Raw genomic sequence first — 21,111 nt, forward strand, 5'->3', positions numbered from 1 at the left:
CCTTATGTAAACTATTCTCCCTTCTGCCATCTGATACGAGATACTGTAGCACTCAGGCCCCTACATCCAAGTTGGGCAATGGTTTTGTCCCCCAAGCCATCAGGCTTCTGAATTCCCAGAACGTGTGGATAATGTACCATGAACTTTTACAGTATACATCTTGATATTTTAATATTTGAATGTGTTTTACTTCTAACTTATATTTATGTAAATATGCTCCATGGTCCTGGAAAAACTCTATCTCGTCTTTACCATCCAAGCATGGTATGAACAATAAATAAAGGTGACTTGAATTAACTTGAGAGTAGACTATGGATCGAGATCTCACCTCAAAACCTGGATTGAGGATCGACACCAATCTTCCACGCTGCCTGGAGACATAGATTAAAATGAGTAGTAAATTCAACCCTATTATGTTTCTGCCAGGAGAAAGACTAAAATCTGAATTCCTAAAGTGTAAAAAAAATTGATATTCCCACTCTAGTCTTGTTCACTGTTCTAATTTCCGTATGAAATTAATTGAATCCTCAGCAGATCCAGAATAATTTAATGAGGCTTTGTACTCTTTTTGATTTAATCCCATTGGTCTCTGTAAATTTCCTTGAATTTATGTTCTACCCCTTAGTAATTAATTCCAGGTGTATTTTTTTTTCCTTCCAAACCACATGTCTAGGTTGATCCCTGGGATGAAGGGGTTGACTTATGATGAAAGATTTAATCGTCTAGGATTGTATTCGCTCGAGTTCAGAAGAATGAGAGGAGATCTTATAGAAACATATAGGATTATGAAGGGTATGGATAGGATAGATGTAGGAAGGTTTTTTTGAGCTGGCCGGGGAAACTAAAATGAGAGGACACAGTCTCAAGATTCGGTGGAGTAGATTTAGGACAGAGATGAGGAAAAATAGTTTTTCCCAGAGAGTAGTGAATGTTTGGAATTCTCTAACCAGAGAAATGGTTGAGGCTACCTCATCAAACATATTTAAAATTTGGTTAGATAAATTTTTACATGATAGAGGAATTAGGGGATATGGGGAGAAGGCAGGTAGGTGGAGTTAGGTCATAAATTAGATCAGCCATCATCATATTGAATGGCGGAGCAGGCTCGATGGGCCATTTTTGGCCTACTCCTGTTCCTACTTCCTATGTTCCAATGTCTCATTGATGGTATAAACAAGCTGTGCACTATTACTCTTGGCTGAATCAATGTATTCCTCCAGTAAGAGCATTGGTTGAAAATTAACTCCATAAAGCCTGAGAAATGAGCATAAGCAAAATGGGCCTATCAATTATGGTCTTCTCTGTTGAATGGGCATGTGATAGAAACACTTCCTATCATCAGTGATGTTATCCTTGAGGATAACTTAAGAAATATATTTCCATCAAAAGTAATGATGTAAGTAACCTTCTCATCATCCCTACCTATCACCTACCGATGTCTGTCTCTCCCCTCCCTCTCAGTTTTAGATATCGGCTGTTGCTCCTCTCCAAGATCTGACACAGGGTCTAAATTTACACTTTTTTTTATGTTCTGTTTACTCTTTACAGGCACATCACAAAAACAAGAAAGATTGAATCAAACCAAATACTGTCTCAAGATGTTCAGAAACTTGTCATAACTTTTTCTAAAGATATATTTTTGATGCATTTTTTGCATGAACATGATGACGGGTACAAGACCAATGGGATGGTATATGTTAATAATGTTTACTGGAAGAAACTTTCTCAATTGTGTGTTAACATTTAAAGGATTCCATTTCAAAATAAATATTTGAAATATATGAAGTATATTAATAAATGCTACACTAAATTTTGAATTTATATACAGACCCTTCCAATCCAAGAGTCCATTCCACCCAAATACCCCAATTAACCTGGAACCCCTGTACATTTGGAAGGGTGGAAAGAAATTGGAGCCCCTGGAGGAAACCCTTCCAAACACAAGGAGAATGTAGAAACTCCTTACAGACAGCAACAGATTCCAACCTGGGCTACTGGCCTGTAATAACATTGCAGTAACCACGTGAACTGTGCAGCCCCCAGTTATTATTGTCAGACATCACTGACATAATGCTCCATCAAATAAGTCAATTTTAATATTGACAGAAATCTGCTCAAATGCAATGGCCAAATGAAGAAACTGGGCATAACTAGTCATTAAGGTTAATGAGAATGATCCTGGGGACAGGATGGTTAATGAATGGAGAGTGTTTGAAGGCTCTGGGCTTGTAATTGCTAGAGTTTGGAAGGATGAGGGAGCATCTCATTGAACCATACCAAATATTGAAAGGCTGAGACAGTGGATGTGGGGGAAGAATCTAGAACCAAGGGGGCACAGCCTCAGAATAAAAAGGATGTCCCTGTAGAACATGGATGAGGAGAAATTTCTTCAAAGGTTCAAGGGATCCAATATTGTTGTGTAATAACACATTAGAAATGCAATATATATTATATGCTTCAACTTTTGTCTGCCAAAAGGCAAAGAGCCACCATGAGCATTGCCTGGCTCCTCTAATAATAGAAGGAGAAGCAAAATGAGTCCCTTCAGAAACACTGAGTGTCCATGGATTCATCTCCAGCATTTCCACAGACTCTGCAAATGCACATACTCTAATTCAAACCATCAGCAAACTGAGCTCCAGACGCAAGCCTGAGGAAGCCTTCAGTACCCAAACCCGTTCGAGAGCCCTTCTTGCCCTTAGCACCATCTAGAATCCCAGTTCCAATACCTGGTTCCCATGAGCCAGTCTCAGCAGCCTGTGTGAGTCCTTCGACCACAAGTTGCCAACAGCCTGCAGCCTGTACGTGGGACAATCAGGTGTTGAGCCCCTCCCTGGTCCACTTCCATTGTTGCCATCTTGGAGGGTTGTCTCCTATACTATTTCTCAATGGGGGTGGGTGGGGGCCTCTGCATTTCTGGTGTCCTGCATCAGTCTGCTGCTCCCTTGGAGTCTGCAACCCCTTGTAGTATGCTGCCCAGCACAGGCACTGTCATCTTGGGCACAGACTCCTGATAGAAGGATTTTTTTTAAAAATCCGCTCCTTTAACATGCTGCTGGTATGTTGGTATTAGGACCGGTAGGATCCTACGGCTCTCCCAGATCTGCAACAGCACTCCCATTACAGCAGCTCCGACAGAAGGCTGCTATGATTTTTGTGATTTTCTTCAGCCAGAGAATAATGAATCTGTGGAATTCGGTGCTACAGAAGGCTAGTGGGGTGTGGGGGGTATATTGTTGGGTAAATATAAAGGTTGATTGGTTCATGATTAGTGACAGCATCAAAGGTTACAGGGAGAAGACAGGAAAATGGGGTTGAAAGGAAGAATACATCAACCATGATTCAAATGGAGGAGCAGACTTGATGGGCTGTATGGCCTAATTCTGCTCCTATCTCTGATGGTCTTATTTAATGGAGACCAGGTGACTTTCCAACTTTGAGGACTGACAAACTTCCCCTCATTCACTAAAAAAAAAGTACTTATAAAAGCACCCCAAGAAATTTAAGCATCAATAGAATATTAATGAGAGAACTTAATTTATGACACCCATCAGTGATCTAGACAATCCATGAAATTCTTAACTTCATTTAATAGGAAGAGATTTTGGTGCTAGACCTCTCGCAGCACATCCAAATCCTAGCACTATGCTGTGTTTTCTGGATGACAACATTTGGCTGAGTGATACAAGGATGGAGTTGTGTAGTAAGTACAGTTTATTGGTGTGGTCAACTGGGATAACAATACATATTGATCTGGAAAATATTTTAAAAATCATTAACACCATTTAAAACTTACCTCTTGAACTGTTATCGTTGAGAATTAAGCTGTCTTCTCAACAGGTAGAAACATCGCATGGATTATAGTGTGCCCTTGCTTTTCCTGCAGTCACAATCAGATGTCTGACAGCTAATTCATGAAGTTCTCAAGATTAATCAATAACAATTATTTTTAATACTATTACAGATTTTATTCTTGATGTTGGTTCTGCTGAAAGATGCCATTTCTTTCATAATGGTCCATGCAAGGTTCAAATTCCATTGCAGCAACCCCGTTGTACATAGTGAGTATATTATTAATATTTTACACAGCAGGTATTATTTTCATGTGCAAAATGATTACTGCCTGTTTCAGAGTTTCACTCTAGCTACTTATCTTTTATTTATCTAAAGTAGGTAACAATTCTGGGTATTTCCTAATAGACATATTGTATTGGAAATTTATCTTAAAGTTTTATGCCTAAAACCTTGTACAGGCCATCTGAATGCAAAGTTAATTCACCAATATTATCTATTTATTTATTTGGAGCTCAGATTAATGCTTTCTAGTTTTTGACAATGAACTTGTCTTTGGTACATCGCCCGATAATTAATTCTTACACCATTTCATTTCGGATTCCATTTTACTCACTAAAAACGTACACTCCAATCATGCAATTTTTTAACATTCTAATGCATGTTTTCTGGTCTGCTGTTACTACTTTCATTTGCTTTTTACGTTGAAACCATATTTTTGAGATACACAAGGAACTTCCATACCTGTTGTTTTCTGATAAATGCAGTAATCATCAGTTAAAAATATCCAAAACTTCAATTTTATCCATGCTCATTTCTCACTTGCGCGATGGAGCAAATGAGTCAAAACCCCAATTTATACTGTCACTTTTTATTTATCAATTTGAAAATGCCTGCAAAGAGGATGTAAGTTTTGCTTTTGCTAAACAAACCTCTTTATCACAAAACCTGACTGGTTGATTAATGACTAATAATGATAATATAATGGTTTCACAGTAAGATATTGAAGATATTCTCACACAGCTGTGGAAACCATCTGTTGACTCATAGATATGTTAAATGTTTTTGGATTAATGTTCCATTTATTATTAATATTGTACCTTCAAATTACATTGTACTAGAGCAGCCTAGAGGTTTACTATATCATGTTACAGGGGACAGTTAAAAGAGCTGCTGGTTCGCAACTCCAGCCATTAGATTTAATCCTGATCTTGGATGATGTCTGTATAGCTTGCATGCTCAGGTTGCAACCATCTATGTTTTCCTCTGATATGCCAGTTTGTCCCAAAACAGAGTAGGTTGGTAGGTTAATTACCGTACTTGATGGCATATAAGATCCAATTTGTTTCCCAAAAGAATAGCTCAAAAATATCTCCCAGATCTGATAAGTGAAGTTGAAATTAGGGTGATAATGGTGAGTAATGGTGACCATGACCATCGTTGCTGTATGGGTCACTAGCTTCACTGCCATCTATCATTGGGAGCTGGTGGCAGGCTGTCAGGGAGAAGCGGGGTGGGGGGATCAGTGTGGGGGATGTTGGCAGATTCTCCCAGCTGCCCTATGTCAGTCCCCACACTGATCCCACCACCCTGCTCCCCACCGACAGCCCGCCTCCACACCGATCCCTCCACCCCACTCCCTCCCAACAGCTCACTACTAGCTCCCACACTTCCCCATACCCTCCTGTCAGTCCACCACCAGCCCCCACACTAATCCCACTACCTTGCTCCCCCCTCACGACAGCCCGTCACCAGTCCCCACACTGATCCAACCGCCCCGATCCCCAGGAGAGAGTGAGGCAGCGGGACCAGCGCAGGGACCGACAGTGGAAGTTTGTTTTAATAAACTGTTTTCTGCTATAGCTAAGCTGCTTTTGTTTTCTCTTGTAAACGAGAGCAGTATTATTATTAAAAGGATTTTTCCTGTTGTCCTAGTTGCATGTTTTGTCCATGTTTTATTTCTGCTATACTGTAGCTACATATTTCAATAACATCAAACACTTACCCATAAGAACACCAAAAAAAATCTTCCCTGCTCAAAATGGGGGTGGTCTTATCTGTCCATGGTCCTTGTATGCCATCAAGTACATGACTGAAAATTGTCCCAAGCACAAGGATGAGTGGAGTAATCCATGGGAAGTTGGTTGGAAACATGGGGAGAATGGAATATGGGAAATGATGTAAATGGGAGCTTAAAAAGTCAGCATTAAAATGTCAGTAGGCCAAAAGGTCTGTTTCTATGTTGAACAACTCTCTGACTCTATGTTTTTAAAACAATCAAACCTCTGTAATGTCATGAAGTCTCTTTGTCAAGAAAGTATTATGTTACCAAATTGGATTAATTTTGTTATTTTTGGCACTTGATTGAAAATTAAATTTTGACTCCATCCATTTAGAATGCTTGTCCTTTCAATCATCGTAATTTGAAAAGTGGATGTGTTATTTTTGTTTTACTGTTTCATTGAAATAGTTTCATCGTCATGATGTTTTTGTGTGTGGCTGCAAAATCAGGCCCCGTGTTAACTTTCATTAACCTATCCTTGATTATTTACAGACTCTGTGGCAGAAATTGTCAGATCGTAACTTTTAAATACAGGGGTGAATCCATTGGCAATGATATTTCAGATCTGTTAGTATCAGGACTTTTACAATTACAGCATTAACACAGAGATTCAAAGCATTGGATGAGCTCTTTGTGCAAATGATCAGCTATACTCCAATGTTGGACTCCGCACTAAAACTCAAAGGAGGACATGAACTTGCTAACATTTCCCAATTGTTACAATGGGAAATTTGCCCACTAACCAAAGACAAGTAGGACAGAAGTGTGATTGTCACATAAGTAACAAGATAGTTTATAATTTTAATTAATTCAGTTTGATCTAATCTTTTATGATTATTTAAAGTGCTGATATTGCAAGGTTTTTTTTAAAATGTAACCTATCAGCCTTGCGAAGAGCCTGCACTTCTCTCCCAGATGCATGTCATTTTTTTTTTAGACACTTCAGGTCCAATCAAGTTTAAAGTCTTGAGCACTTCCAGGAAAGGTGGTCACATGCCAATTGCTATCTTGTGCCCACCTCCCCGAGAGCCCGAGTGGCCTTTTGACATTTAAAAACAATTGAATAGATTTTGGGATAACATAGCAAGTGGTTAAGTTCCTGAAATAATACCCAGATACCTCAGCCATTAATCCAGACAATTGACTATCTATTTCATGTAGAATTAAAATTAAAATTGAAATTCAAGTAATTATATAATTATCTAGCATTAAAAGTAATAGCGCTCATGGAACCACCTGATTGTCATAAAAAACACATTGTGAAGTGTTCATGAACACATCACAGTATGTTTTTGCTTTGCTCACTATTTAAAATTGCACTGGTCTCCTCAAAATGTGAATTTGTTGATTTAATCAGTGTAGGGGAGCCCCATAGTATACTTCATTATTGGGTGCACACAAACTTTCCAACCAAAGGGGAACCAATGTTGGAGGAAGAGCAGTAGAAACACCTGGAGCTTGTGAAAATTACCAAGGGAAAGTCCAAGCACCATAGAAGTAGCCTCATCCCCCATATTTTGGGAAAGGTCTGCTAATTAATACTCTTCAGTGCAAATCTTGTGATGCTCTCAACACAGATTTCACCCAAACAACATATTAATAACACTGGACAACAATGATTTTGCTTTTTGAACACCTTTTGGAGTATTTTGTGGATTTCGGGCAGCTGATTACAAAAATCACCTTGAAATTTTCCTATCACATACCGATTTTTAGATATAACCTATTTTGTGATTTCCTGTCATATTTCAAGTCTACTTCAAACATACAAAACCATGAAGTGCAATATGTCATCGAAAATTTGTTTTCTGCATTTGCACTTGGAATTTTTACCTTCTGATCTTGGTGCAATTAAAGACAAACATGGTGAAAGATTTCACCAGGACATTGTGACCATGGAAAAGTGGTATCAGGGCAACTGGACCTACTATTGTTGAACACTGGCATGAGAGGCATCAGACACTAAGTACAACTGAAAATCACCAGCAAAACACTTTTGGGTCAGTTGAATTAATGCAATGTGCCAGTATCATTATGGGATTAAACATACTAAATTCAATTAAAGTTAATTTAATATTTCTCCAACTTATTACAGGAAACAGCAAATATAAAATTATCTTATTGAGTTCAGCATGAAGTTGTCTATCATAATCCCCAATTTTTTCAGGAAGTAAACATTTTGAAAAATAATATTGTCCAGTGTAAGTATCTGGGAGAGCCATATTGAGTCATGAAATCCCACCACATCCTGCTCTGGAGGACCACCTGCATTGATTATAACAGATCAAGAACCAATGTTGTTACAACATTCCTTTTGTGGAAGAAAAAATTAGTAAAGAAAATTTTAGTGGGTGACAAAGAATTAAAAGTAAGCTGTGCGCTGCCACTTTTAAGTCTATTAATCATTGCAAGGACCCTCAGTACGTTAAGCTGTGTGCTGCTGAATAAGACAGTAGACCCTCTGCATTCCACCACAGACTTTGAATTGTTTCTTTTTAAATCAACCAATGGCAATTGCTTTCTCCCTTATATGGTGGATGCTGTCAGAGCTTCAGTGTGTTATGTGTCTATTGTTTGTACCTTCGTATAAATTAAACCGCTGGTCTGTGCTCAGGCAGAGCAGCCCCAGTATTTTGGTGGGACTGTTCTCCAAGATGTCTTGTAAATAAAAACTCCTTCTGAAGCGACTCCCTGGTGCCTCAGCTGGGTTACTTCATTATAAAACACTTTTCTCCGCAACACCTTTACTCCCCAATTATTGGCAATTGTCTTAAAGAACTTGGGAAAAAATACACTTCCTATACAGCAGCTCTCGCTGTGGTGCACTGTTAGCCAGAATCAGGCACATACAAAGATAAAGACTGTACAACAGGCTTTAATCCACAAAGACTTCCACAGAGCCAGAGCCCTTGGGAGGCCGGCACAGGCTTATATCCCGGAGGGTGATTGACACCCGACCGGGTGGGGCTTGGTCCATTCAGGCCGACTGATTGACAGCCAGCCAGGTGTTGTCCTGGCCCCTTTCACTCCTGCAGGTACAGAAGTTGCCCCCTGCAGTAGACCGGTGGTGTACCACCACATTCGCTGCATCGGTCAAGACGCTGAATGATTTGGACAACTGTATAATATGAAAGGTGGCAAGCCATTGGTGTATTCAATGAAGCAGAGGGCAATGCAACAGATGTGAAGTGCTTTCAGGGGCTAGCATCTCAAGCTAATGTTATTTACATTCACTCAGCAATAAGAAATCACAATAAAACCACAAGTGAAGTTCATTTTAAGCCACTGGACCAATGACTATATCAAGGTTGCAGAAGGGAAGACCTGACAGACTCATTGTGGTAGAAGCATGATGGTTCATTCAGCACAGAATAGTTGATCTGATCATTACAGCATCACACTTTTTCATAAAAAAACCCATCATTTTTGAGTCTCTCAACTATTCCTGCTGCTTCATTTCACACAAGGAGGAACTTATGGACCATGGAAGAGAGCAGATGTTTTACTTTTCCAAGTGACCTTGCTCATTTTCCTTACCTTCTCATCAGATTCCCTTTTGAAGGAGCAGACCTAAGAGGAAAGAAGTTGTTCACTACATTGGAGGTGAAGCATAATTATTGCCAAAATTGTAAAGCATATATGACATGAGTCAAATAATTTCACAACCACATGCTTTTATGCAGTTACATGATGAATTTTAATGACAAACCATCACTCACTCTCTAACAACAACCAAGGTTTTGCTCAAGCTCGGTGACATGATAAGTTTTCCATGAATAAATCACAAGGTACAAAGGAATGCCAGCTGCCAGTTTGGCTTACTCCTGGTCACTGAAGTACGTTATGTGCCCTAACCAAGAATGCATTTGACAATGCATTTATCTTGAGAATTATTTATAACATTGTGAAATCAAATCAATAACTTTTTAGTGGAACCATATATCATTTGTTTTGAAAGCTACACATACATTCCAGTTAGTAACATCAAAGGTAGGATTTTGATGTCCTCATACAAAATTACAATGTCCCTTTGTGGCTGCACTCTGGCTGCTGTAAAGCAGTTCACTTTCTCTGTGACAACTCAGATGTCCTTAATGACCTGTGAGATATTCAGACCCAAGGTTTTGGGCTGCTGCCCTTGGCCAATGGACAGAGCGGTCTTCACTGTGGATCATTGGCTGCTTGAGGGATCATGGTGGGAAATAATTCATGTCCCTCTGGAGGTAGAACATCAATGTCCCAAACCTACTCTCTTTTAATCTCTCAGGGACTAGGTATATGGTGACATAATGATCTGCTTGCACTCTAACTGCTCTGTCATTCATAGCACACATAAAATGAGCCTGGAGGAGTGGTTTATTTGGTCTAAGGCTTGAGGTGCCCTGATTCCCTGAAGTATCACATCAAGGCACATGATGGAAGAATGGAAGGGGGAGGAGCAGGTGGGGGCTGATAATGACCAAATGACATCATCTCCAAGCCTGATTGTGTAAGGGATGAGTGAGGAGACATTAGGCACTTGCAACGTACAGCCTGGCACAAAGTAAAGGAAACCAATGCTCAACAGTGGGTTTGATCAACTCATTTGGGAACCACTATTGGTGTAACAGTTGAGCATCTGGTCAGGACTCCAAGACCAAAATCAGGAGATAAAAGAAAAGCTGGAAGACATCCACCTCTGAGCAGGAGATTATGTGAAGCTGGGCCCTAAGATTCCCAGCTTGGACGTAATATATATATGGTTACAAGCACTCAGTAACAATCATTTCATTCACCACCAGTAGATTCAGGTGATAACTGCTGTGATAGCATAAGTGGAGGCTGCAAACTATTTCAGTCTGACTCACACTGATTCATATTGTACAGTAAAAGCCCAAAAATCTAGATGCTAGAAATCCAGACCACCCGAAAATCTGGACCTCTCAGAAACTCTCACCAGAAATCCTGACCATCAAAGAATCCGGGCTTCTCGACAACTCTTGACGTTTGTGTGTGTGCATTGCATAGATGTATTGTCCGAGAATCTGGAAGATCTGAAAATCTGGACAGACTCAATCCCTGAGCCATCTGGATTTTAGGAATTTTGCTGTAGTCTTGACCTTGTAACACCTTACAGCTCTTCAGAAGGAGCAATATTTTCAGTTGTTTTTGACTGGACAAGTTGAAGAGCATCTCAGAATCTTAGTGATTCAGGTTCAGAAATTTGGGAAAAATCAACACAAGCAATATAATAATGATAAAGAAAATAACGACATTGAAATATCAATAAGCTCCCAGGTTTGAATGATATTTAAAAGAAGAAAATCAGCACTTTTAAATATAAGCACAACCCTGGAGAAGTATGTAAAACAGAAAAGTCTGCAAACACTGTGATTGTAGTAAAAACACAAAAACGCTGTAGGATCTCAGCAGGTCTCGCAGGAGGTAAAATATATAACCAATGTTTTGGGTCTGAGCCCTTTATCAAGGATTATGGCCTAGTTATTATTGGAAAATGATTAAGAGGTGATAATTAAGGAAAAAGTAACCGAGAGCCTGGAGTTGGTTTGGCTTCACAGAGAGACAACATGAGCTGTTGGAGGTTAATTCATAGCTGATGAGCCAGACAGAAATTTATGAAAATGTGATTGAAGTTGTGGGCAGGCAAATATTCAATAATTTAATTGGACTTGGAAAGAGTCACAAAGACCTATGTATCCTCTTTTTCTCATATTATTTCTTCAGTCTTCAGATAAGGTTAAGGTTAAGGTTTCTGTCAAGGTTAGTACTTATGAATCATCCCCACTGACCTTCAGAGCTAGTGATGAGCTATCTATTTGAACTGATATGGTCCTTCTAATGAAAATAATCCCATATTTCTGTCATTCAGTCACAAGATGATTGGTTAGTATCTCAATGTAATGCGCGTCGAAAGAATCAAAGACTTGTTGATCCAAACCAAGGCTTTTATTAACTAAAAGACTGGAGTATATCACAAGTAGGTTGACCAGTCCAGAATGACCTGGTCTGGCTAGGAGAAACCCTTTAAGACCTGCCAGTAGGTGTGGCTACATTCTCAGCCAATCACAGTCATCCTACATTGACTTTGGATTGGCTTCGCAGACAAAGATTTATGGAGGGGTAATGTCCACGTCAGCTGCAGGCTTGTTTGTGGCTGACAAGTCCGATGCGGGACAGGCAGACACGGTTGCAGCGGTTGCAAGGGAAAATTGGTTGGTTGGGGTTGGGTGTTTGGTTTTTTCTCCTTTGTCTTTGTCAGTGAGGTGGGCTCTGAGGTCTTTTTCAAAGGAGGTTGCTGCCCGCCGAACTGTGAGGCGCCAAGATGCACGGTTTGAGGCGATATCAGCCCACTGGCGGTGATCAATGTGGTAGGCAGCAAGAGATTTCTTTAGGCAGTCCTTGTACCTCTTCTTTGGTGCACCTCGGTCTCGGTGGCCAGTGGAGAGCTCGCCATATAACATGATCTTGGGAATGCGATGGTCCTCCATTCTGGAGACGTGACCTACCCAGCGCATTTGGATCTTCAGCAGCGTGGATTCGATGTTGTCGGCCTCTGCCATCTCGAGTACTTCGATGTTGGTGATGAAGTCGCTCCAATGAATGTTGAGGATGGAGCGGAGACAACGCTGGTGGAAGCGTTCTATGAGCTGCAGGTGATGCCAGTAGAGGACCCATGATTCAGAGCCGAACAGGAGTGTGGGTATGACAACGGCTCTGTATATGCTAATCTACACTACCATCTGTACATATGTACATATAGACATTGGTGATAGAATCTGTACTATCACACTCAGTTTCTTTGTTTCCATCATAATTGCCAAATCGAGTGAGTGATGTCAAATTATCAAAGCTAAGCAGCAATGTGTTGAGGTATGATGATGTCAAATTAGGTATAATTAGCACAGTATGGATATGAAGTCTAAAGTTCATCTCTGGATTAAGTATCACATTAAGTCTATTTTAGCCAAAACAGGAGATTTTGTTGCATCAAACATTGCATTAAATTTCAGTTGTGCCACTTTATAGTAATTCTGAAAGTGGGGAAGTTGGAAACCTCCCAATTCAAATTTCCATGTCAAAGATACCCTATTCATCTTTCCAGAAAAATTTTCGTATAACTAAATTTAAATCCTTAAAAAAATTGTGGGAGGAAACAAGGAATAGACTGAAAAATATTCATTTTGATACAATTCACTCTTCCCATCAAAAGTAATAGTAAGTCATTCCATCTTTTAAAATCTTTTTTAATTTTCTCAAGAAATGGAACATAGTTTAACTTGTATAAATTTTCTAAATTTTTATCAATTCTAATACTTAGATATTTACTCAGATTATTAGTCCACCTAAATTGAGCAACCTCTTTACATTGATCATAATTCCCTTCTACCAATGGCATAACTTTGCTTTTGTCCCAATTAATTTTATAATGCAATTGATGAAAATGTTTGGAGAAAGTTGTGTAAAGATAGTATGACTAAGGTAAAAAATATACATTATAGATGAGTGCAATGTAATTTTTTACATCAATTGCATTTGACTCCAGATAAATTGAAAAATTTTCAACTTCGTTCTTCAGATTTATGATTTAGAAGTAGGTACTTTTTTTTTCATTCGACATGGATCTGTCCTAAGATTAAAAGTTTTTGGTTGCAAATTAAATTGTTTTGGAACAGATATTAAAAGTAAATTTACCTTTTGGTCCAGTGTTGTTTTTATTAGGAGATATTAAGTCAATTGCTTTAAGATTGAGATTGACAATGTACCAAATTGAATTTTTGCATTTGTCTTTGGCTGTTTCTAAAAAGTGTTTAACTATTACATAGAAATCTGACTCGGTTTTAGGTATGAAAAGATGACATAATGAAATGAAAGCCCGTATTCCTTTGGAAAAGATTACATATAATTTAAGAGACACGTAATTTTTCTTCACACAAGAAAACTATTGGTGTTAGAATTTGATCTCTCGGTCCACTCTGATAGGTGCCACCACTCCTGCAGCCAAAAAGTTTAAATGTGATTGTAGTAGATGATGATCTCCTTTTTCTTTCTTTGTAGGTGGGTAAAGGAGGAGGGAGGTGTCATGATAATGAATATGTATGAGATGTACCATAAGTCACTTGGTATGAGAGAGAGATAAGAACACAAGCAAGAGAGCAAAGGAAACGGGAGAATAAAAGCCACTAAGAAGTTTACCTGATAAACCTGTGTTTAATGTTTTATTAACTTCACATTTCGGGCCACAAATGTGACATTGGCGAGGAGGATGAAAGAAGCTTGAAGAAAATTAAAGACTAAACAAGATTACAGAGGATTACAGACAACTTCAAGGTGATAAGAATTTTCTCTGTGACTCAGTACTTTTGGGCCTGGAATATTTCCTCATGGCTGGTGCAGACAGTGACTTTCTAACACATAGTGGAATTGCTCATTTTGACCCAACGGGTGATGCAAGAACTGTAAGTGTGAAGTGGAAAGCATGGCTGGAAGAATTTGAATCCTATGCCGACAGTCGTGGCCTATTTCTAGATACTGGTACAGTTGAACAAAAAGTGCAAAGGAGGGCGTTACTTCTTTTCTCTGCAGGACCCTCAGTTCGGGAAACATTTAAGACACTTTTGAATACTGGAAGAAAGAATGAGTACTGGAAAGCGGTAGATGCATTAAATGCACACTATGTAGTGACACCGAATGCTACATTTTAACGCCATTTGTTTCGGAGAACGAGACAAGAAGATGGCCAGACAATTGCTCAGTACGTGACGAGACTACGCCAGCTAGCTGTTGGATGCAATTACATGCCAGCTGATTTGGACAACCAATTATTGGATCAAGTCATAGAGCACTGTAGATCAGATAAACTCAGAAGACGTCTACTGGAAAGAGGGAGTGAGTTGGAACTCACCGATGCTTTAACCATTGCTGCTGCATTAGAGGCTGTTGAAGGGCAATTTCATACCATTACCCTGAAAGACAACTCAAGCCAGCAAATTAAGAGGCTCTCACATCGCCATAATCAGCCAAGATATACGTCGACACAGGACATGGAGTGTTATAGATGTGGAAACCGAGGTCACTTTGGAAAAGACCCATATCGCCCGGCCAAAGGCAAAGTTTGCAGAAAGTGTGGAGGTAAGGACCACTTTGCAAAGAAGTGCAAAAGCAAGTCCAATGCAGACCCGAAGAGGAAGAGTACAACTTCCAAAGGCAAAGCCTGGGGGAAAGGAAAGTATCCTGGAAAGAAAGATACCATTCGCCAGATAGACGGTGACGATGATGATACCCAGGAGGAACAGAGTTGTTACCAATTTACGTTGAATGAAGTTCATCATGAGAAGGTCCCAGTGATCATTGGTGGAGTGACAGTGCAGGTCATTGGAGACTCAGGAAGTGACAGTAATATGATTGATCGACATTTATGGGAGAAGTTGAAAAGGAAAAAGATCATCTGTACCTCAAAGAAGTGTTCCAAGAAACTGTATCCATACACAGCAACCAAGCCATTGCAGACCATTGGATGTTTTACTGCAACTGTTGAAGCTGAAGATAAGTACACCGAAGCAGAGTTTATGGTCATAGAAGAGAGGGGAGAACCATTGCTGAGTAGCACAGCGCAAGACCTGGCAATACTTCATATTGGAGCTTGTGTCAATTCAATTCAGTCATACGAGGATATGAAGCAAGAATTCCCCGCAGTCTTCCAAGGAGTAGGAAAGCTGAAAGGTCGACAATTGAAGCTAGCGGTAGATGAAACGGTCAAACCCAAGGCACAACCAATGTGCCGAACTCTGTTTGGACTTCGTGGGAAAGTCGAAGCCAAAATTAAAGAATTGATCGAACAAGACATTATTGAACCGGTGGAACATTCGACACAATGGGTCAGTCCCGTAGTGATTGTGCCCAAACCAAAGGGTGACATAAGACTATGTGTTGACATGAGAATGGCCAATGAAGCTATAATTAGAGAACGACACCCTATACCAACAGTGGAAGAAATACTTCAAGAACTAACTACCAGCAAGGTATTCTCAAAAATTGATCTGAAATGGGGCTATCATCAATTAGAGCTGGATCCAGGTTCCCGAGATGTAACTACATTTGTGACTCACTGTGGATTGTATCGTTACAAGAGACTATAATTTGGAATTAATGCAGCTTCGGAGATCTACCAGTATGAAATCCATCGAGTGATTCAAGGCATTCCTGGAGTTGCCAACATTTCTGACGACATCATAGTCCATGCATCAACGAAGGAAGAGCATGACAAACGGTTGAGGCGTGTACTATCTAAACTACAGGAGGCAGGCCTTACCGTGAATGGAAACAAGTGCCAGTTCGCAAGATATGGATTACCTGTTACATTATACTCTGACAATGGTCCACAATTCATTTCAGAGACATTTGCGGAATACATGAGGACCACAGGTATCCACCATCATAAAGTAACTCCGAAATGGCCGCAAGCCAACGGAGAAGTAGAGAGACAAAATCAGTCCATTGAAAAACGATTGAGGATTGCACACGCAGAAGGACAAAATTGGCGAGAAGCATTGCTATCTTATGTGGCTGTCTATTGAGCAACGCCTCGTGCAACCACTGGAAAAAGTCCTGCAGAAGCATTTTTTGGGAGAAAAATCTGCACAAAAATGCCAGAAATAAAGGAAATCCGAGACGAACAGGAGATGAGGGACCACGATGCTGAAAAGAAAGGTGCAGCAAAGCTGTACACAGATTCGAAACGTGGAGCCAAGTACTCAGACATCATGCCAGAAGATAATGTTCTAGTGAGGCATGAAACTGGTGGTAAGCTAGACACACCTTATTACCATCAACCCTATACTGTCGTATCCAGAAGTGGCAGTATGATGACAGTCAAGTCTCCGACTGGAGTCCTGTATAAGAGAAATGTATCAAGTGTAAAAAGGTACCAGTCCAGAGATACATCGAGCGAAGAGGTTGAAAGGCCAATACGAGATGCTGAAACTGAGAGACCTGATGATGTTCCAGAGGCAGTTACCAGCACTCCTGATGAAGTGACTAGAGCGCCAGAAACACCCGAAGCCGTGGCGAGCAGTATGTCCGACGCCGAGAGTGAACAACCGAGAAGCGACGACAATATTGCAGGCTGGCCGAAACGAAACCGGAAAGTGCCCAAACAATACGAAGACTTTGTGCCATAGTTTTAATAAGAACTTTGGGACAGTATTTTAATCTTATATCATAAAGTGCATGTATGAATGCTGTAGGAAGTAAATTTTATGTAGTTGAGTTATAGTATTACCATTAGTTACGATGTTTGTAAGTTTCCGAGAGATATTGGTAATTGAAGGTAAAGTTTATTTCTGATTAAAGGAGGGATGTCATGATAATGAATATGTATGAGATGTACCGGAAGTCACGTGGTATGAGAGAGAGATAAGAACACAAGCAAGAGAACAAAGGAAACGGGAGAATAAAAGCCACTAAGAAGTTTACCTGATAAACTTGTGTTTAATGTTTTATTAACTTCATATTTCGGGCCACAAATATGACAGGAGGGTATTAGCGGGGAGGTTGTTTTTTTTTTAAATATATACTAATCGCATTATGTCTGCATTAAATTGTAGTAACTAATGATATGTGATTTTTAACTTTAAATGAAATTTTTTTTTTAAAATGTATCACGTCAAGGTTGTGAGCCGTGTGATTCTTTCTGCTGGGGAAGTAGGTAAAGTGTATGGCCAGGGAATTTGTAACAGAAAAACATTCTCCACAGTGATACTAAAGGGGTTTAAATGGTCAAGGATATTCCTTCTGAAGAGGCACAATTGTAACTTATGACGATCTCCCCTGATATTTAGAGTTGGCATTTTTCTATTCTTACACAGAGGATACGTTTGGTTTCTAGAAAATTTCAAAGGAAACTGCAATTTGAAGAGGTGCATTAACACACTTCAACGTAAATTCTCATCTCACTGAGCGATGATTATTGAAAAAGATACGTTTGTATTCCAGATTGCCCTTATGCCGTTACTTTCATGGCAAGCTAGAAAAAAACAAGAACTTAACAATTTGCACAGAAAAGGAATGAAGGTGAGGAATCAACAGCAAAGGTGTGGAAGAGATGTGAAGAATTGCTGTGCTACTCCATCTGCTCAAGATTCCCATCTGGATTCTAGCAATTATGTAGCATATTCTTAAGACTTTGAAATATTGTTGCATTCTTACCATTAAACATGGCAGCCATATAATACACTTCAACGTAAATTCTCATCTCACTGAGCGATGATTATTGAAAAAGATACGTTTGTATTCCAGATTGCCCTTATGCCGTTACTTTCATGGCAAGCTAGAAAAAAACAAGAACTTAACAATTTGCACAGAAAAGGAATGAAGGTGAGGGTGGCTGTGGCGGCGGCAGCAGCGGCGGTAGTGTCAAGTGTTCCGCACGGGGGCGAGAGGCAGGCCATCACCATGGTTGCGACGGTGGGTTGCCCCTTCCGGGTTCGGCGTCTCCGTGACGTCAGGCGTTGCCGTGCAGGGGAGCCCTCGCTCTCATTGGACGAGAGCTCTGGGGAAGAAGAGTTTGAATGGGATAGTGGCGGTTGAGCTTCACACGAGGCACTGTGTTTGCTGGCGGCCATTTTAGACCTACAGACTGCAGCAAAGTGGCCCTTTTTAAGGCACTTCTGGCACCTGGCTTTTCTTGCTGGGCACTGGGATCTGCTGTGCTTGTCCCTCCCGCAGAAATAACATTTCGGGTTCGCACGGGGCAGGGTAGCAGCAGCCGACAGGCCGTCAGGGGTAGGGTAGAAGGGCACTCTACTCACATCAGAACGAGGGGTCCAGTCCCTAGAGAGCTCGGTGGACTTTAAGGCTGCATCCTCCATTGTGATTGCAATCCGGGCCACGTCCTCTAGTTTTTCTACCCCTTGTTCGAGCAAACGCAGCCTCACTTCGTTCGATCGGAGCCCGGCCACATAGGCATCCCGGACGAGGTCGCTAGTGATCTCGGCAGCAGTTTTGTCCACACAGTTACAGTCCTTGCCCAATGCCTTTAATACTTGTAAATATGCCCTGCTGGACTCGCCGGGCTGTTGCTTCCTCGACGCAAGCATGAGCCGGGCATGAACTCTGTTCACCGGTTGATCATACAGTTCCTTCAGTACCTTTATGGCTGCGGTGTAAGTGGTCTCATCCTGGATGTTCTCGTAGACTCTCAAGGACACCATAGACAGCAATGCTGTTAGACGCTGGTTATCCTCCTCTACCTGAATGAATCTCAGGAAGTTTTCAAAGTTCAGCAGCCAGAACTTAAAGGCTTTGAAGGCTGTAGCTGACTGTGGGTCGATATCAAGTTTTTCTGGCCGAGTTAAACGCTCCATCCCTTTCAAAAAAAATTCTTTTTGCTAATAAAATTGTAGAGCTCGTCGAAAGAACCAAAGACTTGTTGATCCAAACCAAGGCTTTTATTAGCAAAAGACCGGAGCTCTTCACAGGTGGCCGACCAGTCCGGAATGATCCGACCTGGCTAGGGACACAACCCTTTAAGGCCCAAACAATAGGTGTGGCTTAGCTCTCAGCCAATCGCTGTAAGCACAGTCTAGATACAGTAACTATATACACTATATACATTGGTGATAGATCTGTACTATCACAAACGTAAATTCTCATCTCACTGAGCGATGATTATTGAAAAAGATACGTTTGTATTCCAGATTGCCCTTATGCCGTTACTTTCATGGCAAGCTAGAAAAAAACAAGAACTTAACAATTTGCACAGAAAAGGAATGAAGGTGAGGAATCAACAGCAAAGGTGTGGAAGAGATGTGAAGAATTGCTGTGCTACTCCATCTGCTCAAGATTCCCATCTGGATTCTAGCAATTATGTAGCATATTCTTAAGACTTTGAAATATTGTTGCATTCTTACCATTAAACATGGCAGCCATATAATACACTTCAACGTAAATTCTCATCTCACTGAGCGATGATTATTGAAAAAGATACATTTGTATTCCAGATTGCCCTTATGCCGTTACTTTCATGGCAAGCTAGAAAAAAACAAGAACTTAACAATTTGCACAGAAAAGGAATGAAGGTGAGGAATCAACAGCAAAGGTGTGGAAGAGATGTGAAGAATTGCTGTGCTACTCCATCTGCTCAAGATTTCCATCTGGATTCTAGCAATTATGTAGCATATTCTTAAGACTTTGAAATATTGTTGCATTCTTACCATTAAACATGGCAGCCATATAATACAATTCTGACACTATGGCTGTGGTCCTCCAAAAGATCAGTGACTGGACGACAAGGAGTCATTTAGAGTACACTAACACATTATATACAGACCAAAGAAGCCAAAAATGTCAGTCTAAACTCCATGTTTATAGCAAGTGCCTCCCCACCCACATCCTCCCACCCCCCCCCCCCCCCCATCCCCAATAGCTTAGGTGGCTTTACTCTGTGGCCTTGCCCGCTACTTCCCTTCTTGTTTCAAAGATGGATTAAGCGATTCATCTTTTTCTCAACAGGTGACATCCATTAATTTTAATGCCTGTGTTTATTCACAAAATAACAATTTCTGCTACTATTAACACTATTTGGCATATTCCAGACCAAATTTTTAATGAAGGCTGTGACTCATCAGATATACATATATAATGGAGATTAGAAATGTATATCAAAAATATAAGATGCAATTAATAATGTTGAACAATAAACCATTTGAGCAGGCTATAATTACCTGACAGCCTACACAAATGGTTTACAAAGCATTAGCAGATACCAGCTACATACATAGATGCTGAGATAAGAAGACACGTTACAAAAGGCTGGCACAATAATGAGTTTATTGTTATATATTCTACAATGTACGTATGCACAAAATTCTTATTTGCTGAAGCCAAATAGGTACTATGTAAACAAAAATGACAACAGAATACTTAATTAAATTTAAAAAAGAGACAATAAATACAAAAGATAAATATATTCAAATATCCTAGTGCAAAAGGAGTGAGTTTGCAATGGTGCAGACAGTAATTTATGCTGTCAGAACAAGTTCGTGATTGGTGGAACGAGGAGAGGTCCAAGATCCTGATAGCTGATGGAAGGAAACTGTTCTTGAATCAAGAGGTGCTGGTCTTCAGTCATTTGTACTTTCTGCCCGAAGGTTGCAATGAGAAGACGTTGTAATCAAAACTATGAGGGTCCTTTATTATGCTGGCTGCCTTCATCTCAAACATTGCTGAATGTTAAGATTTAGCTCCATTACATTTGTTCA

At 40.2% G+C, this 21,111-nt stretch overlaps 1 protein-coding gene across 12 annotated transcripts in view; it reads right to left on the minus strand.

The window, feature by feature from the left end:
• gpr27 (G protein-coupled receptor 27) overlaps positions 1-21,111 on the minus strand; it is a 200,177-nt gene that overhangs the window by 36,948 nt on the left and 142,118 nt on the right. For 3 of the 12 annotated variants that reach the window (XR_011357420.1, XR_011357423.1, XR_011357415.1), the window contains 2 exons: positions 9,392-9,424; positions 3,797-3,880 (listed from right to left, as the gene is read on the minus strand). The exons of 7 other annotated variants lie outside the window; for them this stretch is intronic. The gene's annotated coding sequence lies outside the window, so the exon portion shown is untranslated. The remainder of the gene's footprint in view (positions 1-3,796; positions 3,881-9,391; positions 9,425-21,111) is intronic. 2 more of the 12 variants (XR_011357418.1, XR_011357414.1) reach the window with 1 other exon arrangement.

The sequence above is a fragment of the Narcine bancroftii genome, chromosome 5 (genome assembly GCF_036971445.1).
Source record: "Narcine bancroftii isolate sNarBan1 chromosome 5, sNarBan1.hap1, whole genome shotgun sequence".
Lineage (NCBI taxonomy): Eukaryota > Metazoa > Chordata > Chondrichthyes > Torpediniformes > Narcinidae > Narcine > Narcine bancroftii.